Here is a 21,882-nt window from a genome sequence, read left to right on the forward strand (position 1 = left end):
GGCTCCCAACACCGTATTCCCACCTGGAGGCCTGGCTTCTCGTGCTGGCTCAGGCTTTCCTGTGTGACCCTAGGCAAGTTACTGAAGCTTTCTGAGCTGTACTTTCCTGGGGAGTAAAATGAGAATCACAGTCCCTGTCTGTCCTCCCTCCCGCGATTAACACGCTTGGCCCAGCGTGTCTGAAAACCCATCTGATGGATCCCTGGCACAGAGGTGCCACTACCTTTGGCCTGAGATGAGGGTCTTCTCAAAGGTCAGCCAGGACTTGTCACTTACCAGGTGTCAGGGGCCCAGGGACTGTGCCATTACATCCCCAGTCCCTCAGCTCTTTGGGATACCATGAACAGAAAGCCTGCCTCGATTTCTCTATCTGTGATGAAAGGAAGAAAATGGTTCACTGGGCAGTTCTGGGGGTTTGGGGTGGGGCCGGGACCACAATTCCATCTCAGCCTTCAGGAGGCAGCGGGGTGGAGAGAAGACAGCACAGGCTTTGGAGCTAGACCACACCCCCAGCTCTGCCACTTCCTAACTTGGTGACTTGCCAGAGGGAGATTTACTGGGAACTTGAGCTTCAAGGGCCTTTCCTGGACTGACCCTTCCCAAAGCCCTGTGCTAATTTTAGATTCATAATTTTATCTTCTTTTACTTACAGAGGGGGCCCCAAAAGCATGTAATGTTAGAGCTCCACGAACCCAGGATCTGCCCTGGAATTTGGGGTAAGTCACTTAACTTCACTTTCCCCACCTGTAAAATGGGACAGTCAGACCTGCCTCATCAGATGGGGGAAAGGGTTACTGGTGCATGGTACAGGGCATGTGGGGGCGACTCCAATTAATGGGAGCCTGAGTCATGACTTCTGCTCTTGGGGGTGGGGGCAGGAGGCAGTGGCACTTTTAGCTACATCTAGGGTATGGTGTCTGTGGTGCCCACTGGCAGGGTCCCCTCGTCCAATTCCCACCCCTCCTCCTTGGCAGACTTAGCTCTGGGATCACAGATGAGCTCCTTGTCTTCCTGTTTACACTCTTAAAGGCACAAACCGCCCGAGGCCGCTTCCTCCTACTCTCCTTCCATCCCTCTCCCGGCAGCCAGCCCTGCTCATGCCCCACTGAGCCCAGTCCAGCGCTGGGTGGGCGCACAGTAGGCAGATAACCCCATCTGCCTCCACCTGCACCTCCTTTATGGAACTGGCTTCCTGTCTCCCAAGGTGGGAGATTTCAAGTGCACCTAAGCAATTCACATTGGGCTCCTACTACTGGGTGCCCAGCAAAAGCCCCCTTTGACCTCTTAACCCTCAGCCCTCAGGAGGACCAGGAGGTTATAGCCTCACTTGCAGGCTAGAAGGGATGAGTAGGATATGCTGGTTCTAAGGATGCCCAGTCCTGGCCCAGACAGTCCTCCCCCTGAGCCCTTGGAGCTTCTCTGTGCCCAGAACCCCAAGTCCTTACCTTGGTGGGGACAAGGATGGGCAGAGGCAGCAATAAAATGGGCATGACAACCACAATCAGGTAGGAGCGATAGGCCCACAGGCCCTGCCAGCAGGTGGCCATGGTGTGGACCCCCGAGGGCTGCCGGAGCTGCCTCCGGGCTCCAGGGAACTGAAGGACCGACGCAGCAGGTAGGCAGCCGGAGCAGGCTTACATAGAGCTGGTTGACTGTTAACCATTGACCCACCCTGGCAATCAGAGTGTTTTGGAGTCCGGGAGGTGCAGGAGGTGCGAGTAAGGAGGAGGGACCTGCAGGAGGTATAAAGATCAGGAAGACTACACAGAGAAAGGGAGGAGAGCAAGATCAAGGAATAAAAGCTTCAGGTTCTTTCAAGAAGTTAAGCCCAGGATTAACTCCCTCTGTGCCTGGAGGCTGCTGAGGGCTGCCGCTGGAAGAGCTGGGGAGGGAAGGGGGCTGGGAAGCCCCATAGCTGGCCTCCACTGAGCAGGACCCTGAGCCCCCTCCCCAGCCCAGCCTCCTCTCTCTCCTTTTATTCTCCCAAAGCCAGGTTCTCTGCTGAGCAGTTTATATAAGGCCCTGGGTGGGGCAGCCCTGCCCCTATAGATGCCCTGCCCTCCAGGAGTTTCCAGTCAGACTGAGGGCAGCTAAGGCCCTGGAGCAAGCCCTCCTCCTTCTCCCAGGTATCAAGGAAACTGTGAAAGTCACCAGTCCTGACTATCTCTCAATCACTGTGTAATGCTGATCCACCGACTTGAGCTCTCAGAACAGCCACTTCCTCGTTCTGCTGTAATATCTACCTATTATGAGGCTCAAGTTAGACAACCTATTGGTATGTTGAGCACTGCTGTGTGGTGGGTATACAACAAAAGTTTGTTTTTTTAGGTTCTTCCTGGCGCCCCATGCCAAACTGCCATGGAAGATGGGCAAAGATAGTCTCATATTTTGGGAACACATTCAATCTTTCTGTTTATGCATCATCCATCCATCCATCCATCCATCTATCCATCCATCCACCAGACAAGCATTTGGCACTCATTATACATGAGCCTTGTGCTCAGTGCTAAGGATGCAGAAATTAAGATGCCTCTGGTTATAGTTAACATTTGTTCAGCATTTAATACAAGCTGGTTAGTGTACTATTTCATTTACTCTGTACAACCACACCATGAGTTGGGTGTTACTATTCCATTTTACAGGTGGGGAAACTGAGAGCCCAGGACACAGAGCCAGTCAGAATTCATACATGCTTTATAAGTGCTCTGGGGAGGTCCACCCCAGTACGGGAGCTCCAGGTAAAAGGAGAGCACGAGTATTATCAAGCAAGGACTCCCAGGGGAGGCAGCATCTGAGCTAAGGCTTGAAGGTTGGGTCTAATTTGGCCACAGGTGATGGAGGAAGGATCATAAGCAGAGAGAAGAGTGAGCTAAAGCCTGGAGGGGGGCGTGTGTGTATGTGTGTGTGTTGGAGAGGATGGCTTGTGGGGTGGAAGGAATTGCCGGTTGTCTGTCTAGCCACAGCCTCTGTCTCTTGGTACCCTCAACCCTCTCCACCCCATATGGCACCCCATACAGTAGAAGCTCAGTCCCTATCTCTGTTGATTATCAGAGTGTGATGATCTGCATATGCCAGGATAAGAAGGCAGAGGATCAGAGAGAGTGTTTCAGGAAGTAAACACAGCCTGGGCAGAGATGCAGAATCGTGGGGGAGTTTAGAGGACAGAAGGTTCTGTGTGGTTGGAATATGGGTTTGCGGGGGGCAGGATTGAGAGCTGATAACCACATTTCCAGGGTGTACAATAGCATGGCCTGGGCTGTTATGCCAGTAAGATATTCCCGGAGCCAGTGAGGTCTGTGTGAGAGAGACCCCAATGCCTTCTGTGGGATGGGCAGAGAGCTATGGATGGATCCAGGTCACAGGACTCCTGGGGCCAGGCTGGGGAAGCCACAGTAAGACAGGACAGACTGGCCACCCCCACAGCCCGATTCAAGTTACGGCCTCTCCACTCCCACACAGCCGACCAGCGGCCTGCTCAGGGCAAGGTGAGGAATAGTCAGGAAGCACAGGGATAGACAAAGGGTTTTAGATACTCAAGACAACACCCTGATTCTGCCTCACCTTGGAGGGGACCTCTCCCATGGCCTGAGGCTCAGGAGGTGCCTCAACAGGGAGGGCTGGGGCTCCCCCAGAGGAACAACATCCACTATGTGTGTAATCTGTATCCCAGTTTACCCAACTCTCCGCACCAACCCTGTGACGCAGGCTCAGAGCAGTGAAGTTACTTGCCCAGGGTCACACTTGGGCTTGTGAGTAACTGAGAGAGAACCCAGATTAGTACCCAAGACAGTCCATGCTCTTTGCCCAGCCCTCCATGCCTTGGGTCCCTGTGATGGTGCTGGTTTCCAAATTAGATGGCTACTCTTTTACTGAGACCCCCCCGACTTTGCATCTACACCCCCTTCAAAGTCATAGACTCTTGGGACACTTACTGACCCTCTTTTGAGGACCAGTGTGGGGGGTTACCTCATCCCCAGCAGCCAGGCCCCATCAGTGATTAATTCCTCTCAAAGGCAGTGTCCTGAGGCCAGCCGGAAGGCTCCAGCCATCACGTGTGTTACAAGAACTTTCCCCTGGCCCAGCAATCACAGCCAGGGCCCCACTCTGTCGGGCCTTGTTCACTTCTCCAGTTTGCCCCGCCTCCTTTTCCTTCAATTAATGCTGCAAATAACTGTTATTTTCTTCATGGCTCCTAATGGACTGTGAATAGCTCACAGCAGGCGCAGTGGCCATCCTTCTTCAGTCTTTGTGGGCCCCTTCCTGTGACAGGTTTCTGCACTGTCTCAGGGAGCAATCATGACCAGAAAGCACCTACCTTGCACTTTGACCTTTGGCTGTCCGGGAGAGGGCCACCTAAGAACAGCTGAGGAAGTCCTAGCAGGAGAGGAGATGGTCCCCGACTTATCCTCAGAAGCAGGTGGCAGATAAGCTGGAGATAGAGCAGGGGCTGGAGCTGGGGCTGGGCCCAATGGTGGCTTTTAGGAAGTTCAGACCTGGATGCATGGGGTGGGCATTCAGACAGAGGCCCCTGATGCAACTGGGGTTGAGCAGGCTGGGCCTGGGGCCTGCAGGGACACGACCCAAGTGGTCCTGGAAAGGTGGGGGTGGCTGGGCATAGCAGCAAGCGCCAGGAATGATTTGTAAGACCTGAGACTGCCCAGCCAAGAGGAGAGAAGACAAGGAGTGGGGATGGCCATCAAATCTTGGTTGAAGAAGAGGGCAGGGATGTTCTCATGCGCAGAGAGAGGACGGCAGGTAGCAGGGCTGGGGAGGTGCACTGGGCTGTTTTCAAGGACATTCCCTCCAATGCCCCACGAAAAAGAACAGAGCTAGGTGAAAGGTGATGCATTCCCCAGCACCAGAAGTGCCCCTCCTGGTTGGCTAGCTTGCCCTGAGACAGTAGGGAGAGATGGAGGCGGTCCTGCACTGAGTAGGGGGGCAGGCATCTTGCTCACAGCTCTGAGAATCCTGGACGTGGAATCTGATCCAGGGGCCCTACTGCTCCCCCATCTTCTACTGCCTCTCCACCAGGGTCCACTTATTTTGTCTGACACATGTTCATGTTCTCCCTCAGCACCTGCAAGCTGCTCAAAAGGTGCTTAAATGACCCTACAAGATCCTATCCTCGCTTTTCTCTTCTGCTCTTGACTCAACTGTTTTCAGATCCTCAAGTGGCCCTGCCTTTTCAAAAATCTCCAGGGAGTTGCCCATGCTCTTGCTTCTCGTAGGTATATTCTCCCTGCCTCCCTCTCCCCACTTCACTGGTTAAGTCTTGTTTATCTTTCAAGTCTCAGCCTAAGACTGAACTTCCTTCATGAACTCTCATCACAGACTGGATCAGGTCCCCTGCTAAGTGCTCTAAATGACTTCATCACAGCACATATCACACTGCATTTCATTCTCCTGATAACCCATCCATATCCCCCACCAGACTATAAATTCCATGAGGGCAGGGACTGTCTGTATGACTGTCCGTATGCACCTCCTCAGCCTCTTGAGCTGATACCCAACAAATATGTGTTGAAAGAATGGATGGGTGGATGGATGGATGGATGGATGGATGGATGGATGGATGGACTGATGGATGGGTGGGTGGATGGGATGTCCATATGATAATTTATAAGGTTCATGCCAGAGAGCCAAGCCCTCCTCCCAGCATGTTCTGGAGCTGGTCTCTGGATCATCAGACAGGACAGAAGGGGGCCATTGGTCAGGCAACAAGACAAAGAAGTGAATGTGTTTTTACCACATCAAGATTGTAAAGAGGAGACAGGGAGTAACTCTTCCAGAGTTGGCCCTGTCCATCTGCTCTGGCTGCTGGAAGCTGGGCCAGGATCCAGGCGTTGCTCTGATGCTAAACTGGACCTGAGGCTCATTTAGATACAGTCAACCCAAGAACCTCCTCCCTGTATTACCAAGCAGCAAGCCTGTCCCCTCTTATAAATCTCCATGCCCAGTTATTTTCTAAAATTGTAATAAAATACATGTAACATAAAATTTATTATCTTAACCATTTTTAAGTGTCAAGTTCAGTACTGTTAAGTATAATCACATTGGTTTATAACCAATCTCTAGAACTTTTTTATCTTGCAACACTGAAACACTATTAAACAACATTAAACAACAATATTAAACAACAACTCCTCATTCCCCACTTCTCCAGCCCCTGGCAACCACCATTCTACTTTCTGTTTTTGTGATTGACTACGTTAGATACCTCACATAAATGGAATCGTACAGTATTTGTCTTTTTGTGACTGGCTTATTTCACTCAGCATAATGTCCTCAAGGCTCATCCATGTTGTAGCATGTGTCAGAATTCCTTTCCATTTTAAGACTGAAGAATATTCCATTGTGTATATATACCACATTTTGTTTATCTGTTCATCTATCGATGGATGCTTGGGTTGCTTCTGCCTTTTGGCTATTGTAAATAACGCTGCCATGAACATGGATGTGCAAATATCTCCTTAACACTCTCATTTCAATTCTTTTGGATATATATCCAGAAGTGAGATTTCTGGATCATATGATAATTCTATTTTTAGTTTTTTGAGGAACTTCCATACTGTTTTCCATAGTGGCTGTACCATTTTACATTCTCACCAACAGTGCACAAGGGCTCTAATTTCCCCACATCCTCACCAACACATTATTTTCTGGGTTTTTTTGGATTTTTTATAGCAGCCATCCTAATGCTTGTGAAGTGACAGCTCACTGTGGTTTTGATTTGCATTTCTCTAATGATTAGTGATGTTAAGCAACTTTCCATATGCTTGTTGGCCATTTGTATATCTTCTTTGGAGAAATATTTATTCAAGTCCTTTGTCCATTTTTAAATCAAATTATTATTATTTCATTGTTGTTGTTGTTGAGTTGTAGGAGTCCTTTACATATTCTGGATATTAACCCCTTATCAGATATATAATTTGCAAATATTTTCTCCCATTTCATAGGCTGCCTTTTCACTCTGTTGTTTGTGTCCTTAGGTACATATGACTAGCTCTTTAGAGGTATCTCTGTTTTCTTACTTCAACTTTCCTTTGATGTTTATTTTGACCTGATTTCCCCTATCTCAATACTGTGGGGAGACCACAGAGATGGGAGGAGATGGTAATTTTAATGCTAGTTTCCAATCTTTGGGTCTCTGAACCTGATTCCATCCATTCATTATCCATCCATGTACTCATTCATTCATTCATCAAACCCAGAGGAGCATGGCGGAGTTTTAGAGTCAAACAGATCTGGGTTTGAATCCTGGCTTTGTAAGCTTAGTACCTACGTGATCCTGGACAGGGCAACCTCTCTGAGCTTCAGTTCTCTCTCTGTAAAGCGGAGAAGCAACTGGAAATGTAGCCAGAAGAGAAGACTTGAACCTGCCTTGCAGGGTGTTGAAGAACTAGAAACACTGTACCAAAGGGCTTGCCCTGGGTGAATGGCACCTATTGTTATTTCTCGGTGGCAGCACTAGGTGGATGCGGCCCTTCTCCAGGGTGCCCTGAGTCTCAGGATCAATGACCCAGAAACCAATGTTCTCTGAGGGTTCAGCTTCTGTTTATTTGCTCAAAAGATCATTAGTTGTGGACAAATCTAAGCAGGACTCCGCCTAACTAAGCCTCTCCCCACTACGACAGTGACAAAGTTTCCCTTATGTCATATGTCCTGACCTTGAAGGCTGGGAGGCAGGGAGTGGGCCCCGCCTGGCAAGAAGCAAGGAGGCCTGTGTTTGCAGAGAGTGAAGTCTTTTATAAAAGACCTTTCACTGATGACAGCGGGACTTAATGAGATTGTGCTGGGTGGGGGAGCGGTGATAAGGTTCACGGAGTTGGCCTCGGTGTTTGGATCAGAGAACTCTCTGATGAGGAGAGCGCAGGGAAGGCTGCTCAGAAGAGGAGAGGGGCGTTCTCAGTCCATCTGGGGGAAACGAGTCCTTCCCCTCCTGCGAAAGAATCCTCCGCTTCTCAAAGCCTAGAAGCAGCTTCCAAGCCTACGAGGAGGGAGGAGGGGCTGGGTTCTGGAACAAGCTTCCAATGCAAGCTCTGCCCCTCATCCAGCTGTGCGACCAACACTTGGTCTTTCTGAGTCTCAGTTGCCGCATCTGTAAAAAGAGCACGAAGAAAACCTAACTAGAAGGGTTGGTGTGGGGTTTACGTGAGAGGATAAACAGCACCAGGAGGTCCTGAGGCGAAGGTTGGTTTCCTCCTTCTCTCTTTCCTCTTAAGCCTCTGCTTCCTACTCGGCTCTCAAGCCTCCACAGATGTGCCACACGTCCCCACCCCCCTGCCAGGCTGACGAGAGCCTTGACTTCTGGATATGCTGCCCACCTCCATTTCCACTCCATGAAAACTCTCTCCATCCCTCAAGACCAAATCGCACCTGCCACCCTTGCCTGATGTCGTGGCCCATCTCGACCACACCGTTCCCCAGAACCCCTTTTAGGACATACTGGCTGCTCTGGTTTCCTAGCACAAACTGTGCTTTTGGTGGGAACATTTGTCCCTGGCATGTCCTCACTGGACTGTCACACTGGGGAACGTCACACTGGAGAACAGAGTGGGGATCTGGTTTTCCCATCTTTGGTTGGCAGTTCAATGCGTAGCCCAGTGCTCTTCTCGGCAGAGGTTTGAAAGACGGTGATGGCTGACAGACAGACAATACCTGACTGACAGAGGGACCCAGTGGATTCCTTATCAAGCTTCCAGAACTGCCCCCACATATTGACCTATACACACACATACTGACCTACTTCCCTCAACAAGCTGTCAAAGGGGAGTCCCTTACCATTTAATTCACAAAGCATACAGGCCTCTAGGATGGAGAGGGGTCCTCATTCTGTGTCTGTCCCCAACCTCGATACCCTTCACCCTCTAGATATGTGTCCTGAAGGGATCAGAGGAAGACACCCTGACAGTTCAGATCACAGACTTCCATAACAATAGAGCTGGAAAGGAGGCTGGAGATTAACAGGCCATTTTTTTCATTTCACGCTGAGGAAACTGAGGGCCAGAGAATTTAAGAGACTTTGCAGAGCTCACACATGTTTGGCACATCCCAGGCTAGGACGCAGATCTCTCCCTCTGTTAAGTTTACTCCAAGTATTCAGTCAATGTTGATGAGTCCCCACTGTGGGCCAAGCCCTAGCTAGGCATTTTCACATTCATTCTTACATCCAGTTCTTACCATACTGCTTGAGATTGCTATGATTATCATCATTGAACAGAGGGGCGGGCTCAGGCCTCAGAGAAGGGAAATGACTGGCTCAAGACCTCACGGCTAGGAAGTGGCTGGTTTAGGACTTGAACCCAGATCCTTCAACTGCCAGCTCAGCCAGCACTCTTTCCACTAACTTCCTCCTTGACAATACCCAAAGGTAGCTGGGGGAGTGGCACTCATGCCCAGCTGAGAGGAAACGGCAAGGGTTAAGGCCTATCCGAGACATTGGGTGGCACAGATGATGGCAAGAGGCCAGAAGAAGGCCTTCTGGAAGAATACGGCCTTGCTTTATGTAACATGCAAATCAGGCCTCACAGTCCTCAGGAATGCCACAGGGCAGCTCCCTGGCTCATGACAGCTGGGAGTAGGCAGAGGTCCCGACAAACAGGGCTTCCCGACAGCAGATGGGTCCCACATCCCCAGCCCAGGCCTGGCTCACGTCTGCTGGACGCCTCCTACAAGACAAGCTTCATCCACACCCAACCCTAGGGCCAATATTTTACCTCCTTTGGGCCTCGATTTCCTGGTCTCAAATGGGATGATGATAAAATAATGGTTTATACGAAGGTTTTTTTCCTGAAACACCACTTTGTGGAGGTCAAGGCTCCATCCAAATACCTTTGGTGCCCACATACGCCTTATAATAACAGCTGTGACTTGTTATTAGGCACTTACAACATCCTGGAACTTAGCTACATCTTCACAACATCCCATTTTACAGATAGGAAAACTGAAGCACAGAGAAGTTCAGTCAGTTGCCATAGGTCACACAGCTAGCAAATGGCAGAGCTGTGATTTAATCTCAGGATCATCCAACTTCAAATTCAGGGCTCTTTCCTGAATTCAGGACATCACAACACTCTTATTATTTGCTGTTCAAAGTCCTTCCTCCATAACCTGCCTCAACTTCCTGTTCCAATCCCAGCTTCATCCTCACAGGTTCACTCACGGGTCCCCTGTGCTCCCCCTTCCCCTTCTCTCCAACGGTCTAAGGTCTAAATGTATATGCTTGTGTTTGGGGGTGTGTGTATTTGTATGAGTCTTTGGATACAGGTATTTACGTGTACGTGGGATTTGTGATATCTATATGTACGTATATATACATATGTGTACAGTGAGTATAGTGTATATGTATTAGTTTGATGTGTGTCCATGTGAATGCATTTATAAGCATTAGTGTGTGTGGTGGATGCATGCACATGCATGTTAGAATGCCTGTGTCTACTTGTGTATATTCCAGTGACTGGGGGAGGATTTGACAAGTACTCCATGAAGTATCATTGTTCCTGGTGAGAAAGAAAAAAAAAATCTTGAATTTCTAGTAGCTGGTCTATAGTGTAGGCAATTGTCCCAGTTTGCCCAGGACTGTCCCAGTTTTAGCCCTGAAAGTCCTGCATCCTGGGGAAGTCCTCAGTCCCAGGCAAAGTAGGATGGTTGGTCACCCCACAGGCCTGGGAACCAACAGCTAGGCTGTCGTGTCCTTGCTGAACAGAAACAATTTCACACAATAGCAACATCAGATGAGGTCACTCTGCAGCTATGATAGAACAAGAAAAATAAGTACACTCTGCAACTCAAAATGACCAACATCTCTCTCAGCTAACATGAGTGGCGACTGCTTCATTCCCGTGACAACTCTAGTTCCTCCTGCTTCCTAGGCAAAAATTATTAAGATGCCCAATCATCAAATTGCCCTTGCTTCTTGGCAGCGCTCAACCCAGAACAAACTTTTGCTTCCTTACGTCTCCTTCAAAATTGCCCAGCACATCCCAAATCCTATACCAAGCCCGTTCTAACTCTCTCTCACTAAGATGCACCACAGTTCCCCATGGTGTGTGTGCTCCTTTTCTGCAGCAAGTTAATAAACCTAACTTTGATCCTAGGTGTGTTCCTGGCGGTATTTAGGTCCTAGCTTTATCACTAAGTGAGAGTCTAGCAAAATCTCATGTGGGGAGAATGCATCAATTCAACTTTCATGTGCTCAACAAGTATCCACTGTGCACTCGCTATGTCAGGGACTGTGCTGAGCAGCGGGAACAAACCCATCCCTTGCCCTCAAGGAGTTTACAGTTTGGTGAGGGAGATAGACTATTTAACAATGACAAAATTAATAAGCAATTCAAAACCACGCTAAGTGCTAGGATCCGCTTTTACCAGGTTAGGGGATATTTAATAGTGCCTCATCTGGCTCTGCCAGTCAAAGAAGTGCCCCATTCAAATCTGGATCCCCCAGTCCTTGCCTTGCCGGCCTCACGAAGAGCCTCTCGGGGTGTTAAGATTCTCCCTGCAGCCCAAGATCTGTTTGGGGTTGGAGGCACAGAGAGCCAGAGCTTTCTATTTCTCTTCTCAAGTTTCCTTCCTTAAATTAATCCATTGGAGCCCCAGGTGGTAAATCCCCTGCTAAGAGGAGTTCCAGGTCCTAGTAGCAGCTGGAGATTGGGAAGTGGGTCTCTGGTAAGGTAAGTCAAACTGGGAGGAGGATAAGGCCTGCTGGGTGGGGGAGCTTATCTGGAGTGTCTGGGACCTAAGCACATTTCAACAGTTGATGAAAATGCTTGAGAGCTGAAAATAAACTTATAGTGGCACCAAAATACAAAAATCAAGTTGCAAAATAAAAGTTAACGACTTAATAATTAATTAAATGTTTCCCCAAAAAGTAACCTGTCAGGGCAACTCAACTCAATGAGTAAAGTATATTTACTCATTATTTAAGTATATCTTACTTAATAGGGGATGTCAAGTGGGGCAGCCAAAAATAAGAGGTCCTGGCCCTAGGAAGGCTGTAAACTAGCCCTGGTGCTGGGGCCCCTGATGGCTCCTCTGTTCATAGAATCGACCAGCCGGCCCGGGAAGGATAAGACAGGCTTGCCAGGTAAGCTGCCCGGTGCTGGGCTGTGTGGGACCCCAGTGATCACTCCCTCCAGGACCGAGTCTCTGTGTTGTGTTCCCCTCCAAGAACTGATCGTGTGCACTTCAGGGGCCGCTGCAGGGATCAGGTGACAAGATAAGGTGCCTGGGACATGCTGTGCTTTGCAGAGGCACAGGCCAGAGCAGGGGCCACCACAGGATTCTCTGCCCAAGAAGCTCTGGGGTGGGGTGGGGTGGGGGCATCACCAAGGGGGACAGGGGCAGCCTCCCCACCTAACAGGTGAGAGAAGTACCTGGGAGGCAGGGATTTACCACCACAATGCCAGCCCCAATCAGGGCTCCCTGACAATGGTGTTTGTGGTGAATACTCTCCTGACCATGCGTGGACTTGTGCTGCATAGACTGTAGGCATTTGTAGCTGATGAGTTGTCTTGGGGGCACATCTTTATATTCCACCTTTAGTCTGCCTTGGTCTGATCTTATTCTCGATTTTCAGCCTATGACATGTATTCTTATAAGCCCTCCAAGTTCTTTTTGAAACATGAAGTAGACCAACTCAAAACTTAAACAGTACATAATAACAAACATTTAAAATTCTCTAAGGCTAAAGACTATAAACAAAGTAGAGATAGTGACTGGCTGGCGAGAAAAATATATGGAACATCCATAACAAACACAAGTTGCTATATGGAATATCTAAAACTACAAATCACTAAGAAAAAGGCAAGCAATTTGCAGAGGAAATAAACAATTTCCATGAAAAACAATAAACATGAATTTCAGCAACGGGCAAATAAATAGTCATATGAAGCATTATTTGCCCATCAGATTGGAAAATTTCTTAAAGAACTGGTAAGAGTGGGGGGAAATGGCTTAACTTTTTTGTTCCTCCTCAAAGCCCCAGTACGTAGTTGTATATTCTAGTTGTAAGTCCTTCTAGTTCTATGTGAGCCGCTGCTGCAGCATGGCTACTGACAGACACGTGGTGTGGTTCTGCACCTGGGAAGCGAACCCAGGCCACCAAAGTGAAGCTTGCTGAACTTTAACCACTAGGCCATCAGGGCTGGCTTGGAAATGGATTAACTTTTTTTTTTTTTTTTGCTGAGGAAGATTGACCCTGAGCTAACATTTGTGCCCATCTTTCTCTATTTTGTATATGGGACGCCGCCACAGCATGGCTTGATGAGCAGTGTGTAGGTCCATGCCTGGGATCCCCAAACCTGGGAACCCCAGGCCGCCGAAGTGGAGCACGTGAACTTAACCACTGTGCCACTGGGCCGGCCCCAGCATTATATGATTTATATGATTACACATATAAATTATGAAGCATTTGTACAATGAAATATTATACAGCCATTAAAAAGAAGGACCTAAATGAATGGACATGGAAAAATGTTCACAATCTACTATTAAATGAACAAAGCAAGGTGATTCTATTTTTGTAATTAAAAGTAACAACAAAAACTCTAAGTATGTATAAGTTAGAGTTCTTAATTGCAAATATAATGTTTTACTGTAGCTAGTTTTAGCTGAAAATAATTCATTAAAGGCTTTTAATTATGAAAAATCCATGGGACACTCAGAGGTCTGGCTTAGGGGCTCTGCCACCATTAACAACATTCAAACCAGACCACAAGACTCCTCTAGCAAAGAACCCACTGCTACAAATTCTTGGCACAGACATCACAACTTACACAAATAATGCTGATCATTAGTTACCAGGACTTCCTTTATGGCTACCCCTGAGGAGCCACCTGCCTCTGCAACCACAATTGCTAAAAGATGAATAACACATGGTCCCTGCCTCCTCACATTGCTCTCTTTTTAGAGTCTCACACAGTTGTTTCTAAAGATTTTTTATTTATTTTTTGCCCCCAAAGCCCCAGTAGATAGTTGTATGTCACAGCTGCACACCCTTCTAGTTGCTGTATGTGGGACTCGGCCTCAGGATGGACAGAGAAGTGGTGCCTCGATGCGCACCCGGGATCCGAACCCGGGCCGCCAGCATCGCAGCGCGCGCACTTAACCACCAAGCCACAGGGCCGGCCCCTCACATAGTTGTTTCTAAATAGTAGAGTAGATCATGTGTCTGAGCTCTAGCAGCAAGGGAAGCTGGGAAGACAAATTCTAGCTGCTTTCTTGGTAAGATGAATCTCATAATGTGAAAAATGCCCCCCCCCCATAGGAAAGGTATTCAAAAGATCTTGGTTTTTCTCAAAGAGGAAAGCTATTAAAAAAAATATGCAAAGCATGACACATGTTCACTACACTCCTCCCCTTGACTGCCCAACATTTTTTTCCATACTTAAGTTTCCAAAACAATAACAACATACTCTTCTTCCCTAACAACTCCATTATTGTGTGCACAAATAAAAATGAACCTACCCTTTCCCGAAAAGGAGGACATTTGAAAGCCACATGACTTATTGCATCTAGCTCCAAGACTAGGATCTCTGGCTGATATCCATTTTTCCTCTAATTCTGTCATAGTCTTGTCTTCATATTCTGCTATATGGATTGTAAATTTAACCAACAAAATATACACCTTTTACAGACTAGGGAGAAGAGATAGGGAAAATTAGTTAAAACATAAACATAGCAAAGAAGAAAATATGGGTACATATTATATTCCTCATTTATGCGACTGGTCACTAGGCCAGAGTTGACATTTACAATTTCCTTCTTCCACTACTCATTCCATGCTCCCTTAGTTCACAGCCATCAACTCAGCTGGTCAGGGTTCTTTATCTGGTGGTGTGGCCCAAATCTTTATTTCTAAAGGATCTGAACCCTTGGTGGTCTCGCCTTTATGAGGTTGCTATGGCTGTCCATTAACTTTTATCTCTGGAATTTGACAGTATTAGCAGTGTTGATACAGATAATCAATAACCAATCTATATATAAGAAAAATAGAGTGATATTTAATAAGCTAATGCTAAGGACTAGCCTAGAAGTGTTGTCTCACCCAGAGAAGAAAGCACTTTGAGGAAGGGTGGTTTACAGCATAGTTATACACCATTTCAGAACAAAGAACATACGTCAAGCAGGACAAGAATACAATTTTTTTTCCGAAGTCACAAGGAGATATTTTGCTGCAGTTGAGCACACACAGCAGATCAACTTGACCTTGCTTCTCTGGGAAGACAAGCTTGTCTTCAAAGAGGTACTGGTGTTGGCATCAGAGAAAGGGAGACATTCAACCCTATCTGGAAAGAGTGCGTTCTTTCCTTTGGGAAAATGTTGGAAGCAGGTGTACAATGCACGTCTGGTGGGCCATAAGTCAGGCTACACTGGGAAAAACAAATTTTAGGCTGCATCATATTTAAACCAGAATGGCTTCCCCATATGCCTCAATATGTGAAAACTTATTATTATTCTTATCATTTTCTCCCTTTTGATTGATAATGTTTTGATAGAAGGCATTGATGATCAAGTTGTTGTCCCTCCATGGCAGGGTGGTTGCTGCCTGCCCTGTGTCCATCATGTCCCTTGGAGCTGGATTTTTATTTTATTGATTTACCTAGTTATCCACATTGGGGGGAAAATAGCTGAGCTTCTGTGAGCAGACTTAGAGGTAAATGCTGATAGGCGAAACATTCCATAAGTCAATAATTTTGGGTTGTTGCACAAACATTGTACATGTGCTTCAACAAGATTTTGTAATCATCACTTATAACAGTTAACAACTATAGAGCAGCTATAGTAGTAATGATAAAAAAGTGTTTAGTTCAGAAGAATAAGTCTTAACCATAATCCTTATCAGAAAAAGAGGCTTGTTAAGAATTATAATGATCGACCATCTCAAGTTGTTGAGTGGTCGTTACTCTACCTTGCATACCAGTCTTACAACATTGAGTAAACAAAACTATAATTAGCTTGAATATTATGATTAAAACAAGAATTCCAAGAGGTAACAAAAATAAGAATTGTAATCTGGATTGCAGAAGAGAATCAATGCCAAAAGGGAGCCAACTAAACAAATCAAGACTTAGTGAGGGGGCTGGCCCCATGGCTTAGAGGTTAAGTGCGCATGCTCTGCTACTGGCGGCCCGGGTTTGGATCCCGGGTGGGCACCCACGCACCGCTTCTCCGGCCATGCTGAGGCCGCGTCCCACATACAGCAACTAGAAGGATGTGCAACTATGACATACAACTATCTACTGGGGCTTTGGGGGAAAAAAAAAGGAGGAGGATTGGCAATAGATGTTAGCTCAGAGCCGGTCTTCCTCAGCAAAAAGAGGAGAATTAGCATGGCTGTTAGCTCAGGGCTGATCTTCCTCACACACACACACAAAAAGACTTAGTGAGGGATCATTTAGGACACTCACCTGCTTTTTCATGTGTTTTAACAGAGATGACACATTGGACGATTCATCAGGTATAAAAACACAACGTTCAGTTTGAATTATAGCACATGTACCACCTTGGGATGCAGTTAGAATAGCTAAGGCCATTCTAGTTTGAAGGACTGCCTTTCTCATTAAGGACATCTCAGTATTCAATAAAGCTATTCCTGTTTGGCTGTCGTTAAGTGCCTGTTGAGTAAATGTAGTCAGGGCATCATATGTGACACAACATCTTCTAATCCTACGGAGGGAACGTGTATAGCTGCTAGGTGGTCATACCAATGGAACACTGAACAAGTCCATCTGGCCTTAAGGAGAGAAAGATTGGTAACAGTTGTTAACTTAGGATGAACCCTTTCCTGTATCCAAGGGAACCCCAGGGTGCAGCATCTTAGCCATCCAGGCAGTAGCCAAGGCCAAAGACTTGTTCCACGTAACAACTGAGTTCCATTGGGTGCCACCCAATAAATGCTTGGCCTTCGAGACCAGTCTGTTCCAAACCAATCACTTTCTTTCTTTTTTTTTTTTTGTGAGGAAGATCAGCCCTAAGCTAACATCCATGCCAATTCTCCTCTTTTTGCCGAGAAAGACTGGCCCTGAGCTAACATTCGTGCCAATCTTCCTCTATCAATCACTTTCTTTAAGAATGATAGTATTTTGACATGACTCCGGGAGTATCCATCCCATGTTTTGGGTATAGTTAGGTAAGTTTTGTTTGGAGTGGTTTCTCTGTTCCCAGCATAAAGGTGCTGATGTACTTAGAGATCCATAACTAGGAGGGAGCCAAACAAATCCATCCCAGATTTGTGTGAAACCTCCCATAGTTCTTGTTGTAGAATCCAATTTCTTTTGCTCAGCAGTGAATTGTTGGGATAATTGAATAGTTTGAGCAACAGAAAAGGAATAACCACATCCTGTACCATGAATAGTACTGGCTTATTGGCCAGGTTTCAAGATCATAATTAGTAATATCAGATGAACTGTGAACATTGGAACTAGACCTCTCTATCATAATAAATTGTTTTAGAGCTTTCCAATCTGTACCCTGAAAGAGAGAAACCCACCAAGGTATCCCAGATGAATTAGGGAGGGGAAGTTGGCCACATAACCAACAATTAGACTGATTATAATGTGAAGCAAAGGAATGAGCCCATTATAAGAAGACATTGCCATTAAGGCCCATTCAGATGTGGATTGAATAAACAGCCATAGTATCAGAAAAACCTTAAATGATATTCTGATAGTTAATTAAAAGATTTTATACATAAGCTCTGATCTATTTTAATCTAGAAGGGTAGAAAGAAAGTGTTAGAGTTATAGGAACAATAAAATGTACCAAAAAAGCAATCTAAAATACAAGGAAGGTGACCAGCACCACATAAAACTATTAAAATTGCTAATATACTCAGGAATATTATTATTATTGCAATTAAAAATGGGTATATGGCTTAAGCATTACAAGAATTTAATGAGGAGATAAAAGGTTGGGAATACAGGCCTGGTCTGGGATCTTGAGACAGCTGTGTACAACAGATGTTGGCTTCTTCCCATCCTGGTTTGGTAGTACTTGTCTTAGTCGAAGCCAGGTGTCAGTAAGAGGAGTTGAAATCTGCTCAGGAGAATGGGCCTTTTTAAAATGAGAAATGTGAATCCATGTGCTTATGCCTTTTAATTTTTCAGTGCATGGATTGGTTAAAAGTACCTGGTATGGTCGTTTCCAACGAAGCGGCAAAGAGTATTTAATTTGGTGTCTCTTCCAATAAACAAAATCTCCAGGTTGCAGTCCATGATCTTTTTTTTTTTTTTCCCCTGTATTTGGATATTTCTGTATTTAGTCCATGATCCTTAAGGTCTTCATCTCCCAGAAATTTGCTGTGAAAAGAATCTTCTACTAATTTTTTATTATTTTTTAGCGTCTTAATAAGACCTTGACAATAATGCAACATATCTCCTTTGAGCAAAGTTGGTTAATACATTCCTTCATCTAATTGCATAGGCTGTCCTGTTATTATTTCTTTCCTTTTTTTTTCTTGGTGAGGAAGATCAGCCCTGAGCTAACATCCAATGCCAATCCTCTTCTTTTTTTGCTGAGGAAGATTGGCCCTGGGCTAACATCTGTGCCCATCTTCCTCTACTTTATATGGGACGCTGCCACAGCGTGGCTTTACAAGCGGCACAGCAGTGGGCGCCCGGGATCCAAGCCTGCGAATCCAGTGCCGCCAAAGCAGAGCGCGGGCACTTAACTGCTTGCGCCGCTAGGCCGGCCCTGTCCTGTTATTTCAAAAGGAGACAGTCACTGTTTACCAAAGGGTGTATACCTAAGAGTGAGGAGCACTAGTGGAAGAGCTTTAGGCCATGAGAGATTAAATGCTTCTGAAAGTTTTGCTAGTTGAGTTTTGATTGTATCGTTAGTTCTTTCTACCAATCCTGAAGACTGGGGATGATAAGCACAGTGAAAGTGCTGCATTATTGGCCAAATGTCACAAATAGATTTAATTATCTGTCTGGCAAAATGAGTTCCCTGGTCACTGTGTAACTCAAAAGGAATTCCCCAAGCGAGAATTATTCTTTTTAGTAACAATTTACCTATGGTTAAAGCCATTGCTCTTCTGCAAGGAAAGGCTCAACCCAATGTGAAAACATACAAATCATTACTAAGATATATTTATTTCCTTGAGATGGTGATATTTGAACAAAGTCCAATTATCATACCTCAAAGGGTCCCTTAGGAAGGGGAAACTGGCCTTATGACCTGTGAAGTTGTTTCCAGAGATTATGTTAGGACATATAGTACGATGAGCATAGGCTTCATGAGCCACTGTGGGAGAAAGATTCCAAAAACATTGTTTTCCTCACAAAATCATCTGTTCAGGTGCCCAGTGGCTTAATTTATGTATATGCTGGAGCTGTGCCAATTGTTCTCCAATAGGGTCTGGCCCTGTAGCGTAGCAGTTAAGTGCATGTGCTTTGCTGCTGGCGGCCCGGGTTTGGATCCGGGGTGTGCACTGATGCACCACTTGTCAGGCCACGCTGTGATGGCATCCCATATAAAGTGGAGGAAGATGGGCACAGATGTTAGCCCAGGGCCAGTCTTCCTTGGCAAAAAGGAGGAGGATTGGCATGGATGTTAGCTCAGGGCTGATCTTCCTCACACACACACAAAAAATTGTGCTTCAATAAGCACTAAGGGCTTTTTATTGGGCCCATACTACATTCGTGTAATGGGGTCAGAAATTCCTCCTTTTTGTTGCCATCTCTGTTTCTCTTCTTCTGTGGTGATTTCTTGAGCCTGTAGTGGGAATCTTTCACTGGGTTAGTGGGGTTAACAGAGAGCGGTGGGCATTCTCAAGGCTGAACAGGGTAAGTTTTTAAAGCTGCCTGTTTTGCTAAGCTAAGCTGCATCAGCAAGTTGATTTCCTTTAGCTTCCAAAGTGTCAGATTTGGAATGCCCTGGTATTTTAATAATTGCCAATTGTTTTTGTAGTGGTATAGCATTTAATAATTCTGCAACCTGTTTTTCATTTTTTATAGGTTGCCCTGAAGAAGTTAAAAACCCCTGATGTTTTCATAGCATTCTAAAGTCGTATGCTACTCCAAAAGCATAGCGGCTGTCAGTATAAATATTTGCCACCTGGCCTTTAGCCAATTGACAAACTCAAGCTGAAGCAATTAATTCGGCTTGCTGTGCTGACTTTAATTCTGGTCAATAAGAACTCTCAGTTATGCCCACTGAGGACATTATTGCATATCTAGCCCAGTAATGTCCTTGCTTATCCTTTAAGTAAGACATCTGTAAACCAAATTAGATCAGCATTATCAATGGGAGTTTCTTGTAGGTCATTCCTAGGAGCAGGAAGCTACTCTGTTATTAAAATGCAGTCATGGTCATTTTCCTCCTGTGGTGCTAGAAGAAAAGTTGTCGGGTTAAGATTATTACAATGGGGTAAGGTAAGGCTAGGGTAATATGAGGTGCAGAAAGCAACAGAACTTCATAAGAGGCTAATAAGCTTACAGAGTAATGCTGTAATGTATAATTACAGAAGAGATTCAATTGAGTATAGAACATAAATAGTTAAAGGAGACCCCATCACCATTTCTTCAGTGGCCTCACATAAGAGAGCAGTTGCTGCAATAGCTCTCATGCAAGGCATAAGTCCTTTTGCTACTGAATCTAATTGCTGACTATGAGAGCCTATAGGTTGATGCTTATCACCATGTTTTTGAGTTAAAACACTTAAAGCATTTCCTTTATCTTTGTGCACAATGAGGAAAAATGGGAAGCTGTAATTAGGGTGTCCTAAAGTTGGTGCCTGAGCCAAGATGGACTTTAAGATATTTACTGCTTTTTTTTCCTTCTGGTGTCCAAAATTCCACTAGAAAAGCCAAAATTCCTCTAATCCTTTCAGAATCAATCAATAGCCCATCTTTAGATATTAGGTGCCCTTGATATTTCACAATAGGCAAACAAAATTGGAGTTTATCCTTGGATACTTTATGTCCCTAAGATGCTAGTTGTTGTAGAAGATAGTGTCCTTTTGAGAATCTAATTCAGTTTTTGAGCAATTTGTCTACATATTGAATTAAGGTAGAATTGTTAGGAAAATTGACATTAGCTAAATCAGTCTTGAGTATTTGAGAAAAATAAGTAAGGCTTTCAGTATAGTTGTGTGGCATAACTGTCCGGGTATACTGGTCACCTTCTCATGTAAAGGCAAAGAGATGTTGATTGTCTTTTTCTACCGGAATGCTAAAGAAGGTGCTGCATAAATCAATTACTGAAAAACAGCAGCTGTTAGTAGGAATGGCTGAGAGCAGAGTGTGTGGATTTGAGACCACAGGAGGTCGATGAATTACAATATTATTTACAGCTCTCAGATCTTGAACAAATCTCCAGCCTTTTTTTCTTCTTCTTCTTCTTTTTTTTTTTGTGAGGAAGATTAGCCCTGAGCTAACATCTGTCGCCAATCCTCCTCTTTTTGCTGAGGAAGACTGGCCCTGGGCTAACATCCATGCCCATCTTCCTCCACTTTATATAGGACGGTGCCACAGCACGGCTTGACAAGCGGTGCGTCAGTGTGCGCCTGGGATCCAAACCCTGGGCCGCTGCAGTGGAGTACACACACTTAACTGCTATACCACCAGGCCAGCCCTCTCCAGTTTTTCTTATGCAGTTTTCTTACTGGTAAAGTAGGTGTATTACAAGGACTAGTACAAGGAATCTTGTCTAAGTCTCTTCTTAAGAAATTCCTGAATAATAGTTCTTATTCCATTTAATGCCTTTGGTTTGAGTGGATATTGCCAAATATTAGGTAGAGGCTTAGAGCTGTCAACAGCCACCTTAGTAGGAGTAGCTGATTTAATCTTTCCAATATCTGAAGAAGATGATGACCAGTTTTTTAGGCACTTGCAATAACAAGTCATCAATTTTTTCTTGGTCTGTTTGACTCACTGATTT

The 21,882-nt window shown here is 45.6% G+C and overlaps 1 protein-coding gene across 1 annotated transcript in view; it reads right to left on the reverse strand.

Moving 5' to 3' along the window:
• Positions 1-21,882, reverse strand: part of SLC13A2 (solute carrier family 13 member 2) — a 74,158-nt gene that overhangs the window by 20,307 nt on the left and 31,969 nt on the right. The window lies entirely within an intron of this gene.

This window comes from Ceratotherium simum, chromosome 16 (genome assembly GCF_057802395.1).
Source record: "Ceratotherium simum simum isolate JZ-2026a chromosome 16, ASM5780239v1, whole genome shotgun sequence".
In the NCBI taxonomy this organism is placed as follows: Eukaryota; Metazoa; Chordata; class Mammalia; order Perissodactyla; family Rhinocerotidae; genus Ceratotherium; species Ceratotherium simum.